The sequence below is a fragment of the Taudactylus pleione genome, unplaced genomic scaffold (assembly GCF_031769625.1).
Source record: "Taudactylus pleione unplaced genomic scaffold, aTauple2 ptg000342l, whole genome shotgun sequence".
In the NCBI taxonomy this organism is placed as follows: domain Eukaryota; kingdom Metazoa; phylum Chordata; class Amphibia; order Anura; family Myobatrachidae; genus Taudactylus; species Taudactylus pleione.
The window spans coordinates 114,460-117,270 of record NW_028284743.1 but is presented as its reverse complement, the minus strand read 5'-3'; the positions used below and the strand labels follow the sequence as shown (position 1 = coordinate 117,270).

Genomic DNA, 2,811 nt, shown 5'->3' with positions numbered 1-2,811 from the left:
ATCTGGAAAACATGCACTGTTAGGGATGCACTGCTATAGATCCCAATATGTACATATATGTCCAGGGCAATGCTATGTTCTTCTGCTGCTCCCCCAGACTTCCGAACTTGCTCCAATGCTCTGGAATAGTGCTCACATCTAAAATAAAACATCCAGCTCAGGCAGGATGGCTTACTGCCGCATCTAATGGCTACTGTGATCCTGTATATGCTGGAATTATGACACACAATACACGTTGTATGACGTATATTAAAGCTGAATAAGTACTAATTGTGCCCTCTTCATGGACTGGCGACAGTCGCTCTAAAATCAAGCATTTGGAAACCCCCTTCTAGAAATCCTGCGTTTGCCACTGCAGCTGGACTTTCAGTCTCCTTTCCCTGTACCTCCATCTCGAGATTACCACCTCCACCCCTTCACAATCACCTTCCCCACAGCCACACATTCAGTCTCCTCTGCCCACACCCACCCTTCCTGCGATCACCCCTCAAAAAGCTGGACTTCACACATGCAGACACCAGCAGCACCTATCACACACACAGACACCAGCAGCACCTATCACACACAGGGCTCTATTTACTATAATCCGCATTGGTAATGCAGATTGTAGTGTGATATTACCGAGTGAATTCGCATTGCGATAAAGCTCTGTCCCTGCTAATCCCCTTCGGAGCCTTATCACGGTATTTTCGCAAAAAATACCTTGATTAAGTGCCTGCGCATGTGCCGACGGTTCGCCGCAGCTACCCACACTCCGGCGCTAAGCCCCGCCCCCGTGATCGCGGACCCCCCGTGACCCCCCCTCCCTTACTTACACTTACCTGCATGCTCCAGGCATTTGGTGATGTTCTCCATTCCTCCGGTCAGGTGATCTCCCATACCGCACTGGGGCCCGATCACCTGATCGTTTTCACCCATCTGTTTTCTACAGCCATACCGACTTCTTAACGCCCAAACTCGTCTTATCTTGGAAGCTAAGAGTGGTTGGGCTTGGGTAGTACTTGGATGGGTGACCTCCTAGGAAGTCTGAGTGCTGTAGTAAACCATATTGGGTCATGAGAAATAACATGCCTTTTATACCAAGGAGAGTCAAAGAAGTGAATATATTGTTATCAACTTTTACTAAGAAGAAATTATTGAAACACCAGGATCTCCCCAAAAAGAATCTATGGCTACTTATTTTCAGAAGGAACAGAATTCTTATAATAAACTTTTTATGTTTATGTTTTTGCGATATTGGCGACATTTATGGACTAGTGTGTGTATATATATATATATATATGTATATATATATATATTATATACACATATATATTTTAAAAAAAATTTGACTAAGAAATAATGACTTATTACTTATGTACAATCAAAAGGAAAAATTACCAACGATCTACATGTAAAAGATCAGAATACCTATAAATAATTATTCCTCTGTTTTAGATAATCCTATAGACAGATATTTAAGATACCCAGCTATCTGGAGGTTTGAAACATGAATTTAATATAAGATTTGAAGGCACTTCAAAACTAAGGCATTCCCTATTATCTTCATTATTAACATATAGCCTTGATTTTTTATGTCATTCTTCTTATATTGATTATGTATATTGGAGGCAGGGACATGTGATATTGGTTGTTTTTTAAAATTTATAGATACTATAAAAATTAGATTTTTTTATTTTGAATTATCAACAATATATGTTTTAATAAGAAAAAGTATGCACAGTTGCAAATATCTCTTAGTTTTATATTTAGATAACCATCAAAATGGAGCCCACCAGGAACGTGACATGATTCCGTTATGGTTATGGTGATGACAAGGAGAGACGAGACGCGGATAACCTAAAAAATGGTGCCCACCAGGAAAGTGACAACATCTCGTTATGGCCAGAGAGGCGTGACCTGACGGAAGTGATAAGTGAGGAGTCCCGGAAAGGTCTGGCGATGTGACGCGGTTAACCACACTGTGAGAGCGGGTGGAAGCGCTGTATACAAAGTCAGGGTGATGACGAACTTGGTCGATGAACTAATAAGAGCACTTATCAGAAGACCACGTGGATTACAGACGCTAGAGGAAGCACGATCCGGAAGTGATGCTATATGAGGAGAGGGCGGAAGTAGTCCTATGGAGAATTGTTTGTACTAATATAAACTAAGGGCGGAAGTCTTAGAAATAACATTATTTAATATAAGGTTTTCAGCTAAATCTAAAATCTAACATCTAATGATTATTGTATCTAAATTTATGTCTAAGAACTTTCTAGTGTGTACATATATGAATTAGTAGTAACTGGGAAAATGAACCACAGGAAGTGAGATCCCAGATTGCTGCTAATTAATCCTCATTAGTGAGGTATATATAGCTCTAAAAACCTGTATGGAGCTACACTACCCTTGAAGAAGTCTAGGTGAAGGACGAAACACGTTGGGAAGCTCCACTCCTGCCCTATATGAACTTGCCGGAAATTTTCAAATAAGATAAGCATTTGGCACTTTGGCCCTCATTCAGAGCCGTACGCTCTGAGCAGAGCGCACGCTCTGAATGAGGGCCGGGCTCCATTTTCATGGAGCGTCCTCCTGGACGCTCGTATAGCTGTGGGTCACCACCCACAGGCTATACGAGCGTGCTTTGTGATGGCCGCGATGGTCGAGACCATCGCGACCATCGAAATTGCGAGCCGGAGCCTGCGGTTGAGGTTTTCAACCGCAAGCTCCGGAGTGATTTTGGCTCTATCAGAGCCAAAATCACTCCCACTGACATCACTAGTGATGTCAGTGGGCCGGCTTCTGACGGGAGGCGTTCCCGTGGGAACG

At 42.6% G+C, this 2,811-nt stretch overlaps 1 pseudogene; it reads left to right on the top strand.

The window, feature by feature from the left end:
• Positions 1-923: 923 nt before the first annotated feature.
• On the top strand, positions 924-1,042 carry LOC148508809 (5S ribosomal RNA; annotated as a pseudogene).
• Positions 1,043-2,811: the final 1,769 nt, after the last annotated feature.